The sequence below is a fragment of the Helianthus annuus genome, chromosome 8, assembly GCF_002127325.2.
Source record: "Helianthus annuus cultivar XRQ/B chromosome 8, HanXRQr2.0-SUNRISE, whole genome shotgun sequence".
NCBI classification, from domain to species: Eukaryota; Viridiplantae; Streptophyta; class Magnoliopsida; order Asterales; family Asteraceae; genus Helianthus; species Helianthus annuus.
The window spans coordinates 16,454,411-16,454,842 of NC_035440.2; the positions used below are offsets into that span (position 1 = coordinate 16,454,411).

Genomic DNA, 432 nt, shown 5'->3' on the forward strand with positions numbered 1-432 from the left:
AGATGAAGATAATGTATGGTAATGAAGATTTGGAGCAGCAAGAGGTAAAAACAGCCAGAATTTTTCGTTTTATAAATTCGATTCGTGAGTGTTAGTGTGTGTGTTTATATTGATTAGGGTTTCATCAAATGCAATGTGAGGGATTCCAATCGGTGTTTATACAAATAATTTTGAACCCAATTTTTATGTATGTGTATGCAGTGTGTAGTATGGGGTCTTGCTTACCTCATTCAAGGAATAACAATGAAAGACAGGGGTCATTGATTTCGAAAAACTCCGCCTCTTTGTTCGCCTTCTTCCTGATTTTAAGTTACAGTGAGTCAATTTCCTTTTTCTGATTCTAATCGATTAAGAACTATACGTGATTAACCAACGAATTGTGGTAGATTTTATGTTTCTATTGCAGTATTTGGATTGAATTGACTGTTGCAA

At 34.5% G+C, this 432-nt stretch overlaps 1 long non-coding RNA gene across 1 annotated transcript; it reads left to right on the top strand.

Annotated features, from left to right (window-relative positions):
• Positions 1-432, top strand: LOC118481185. Its single transcript, XR_004864754.1, has 2 exons — positions 1-44; positions 202-432. It is a non-coding gene; the product is annotated as an uncharacterized LOC118481185 (long non-coding RNA).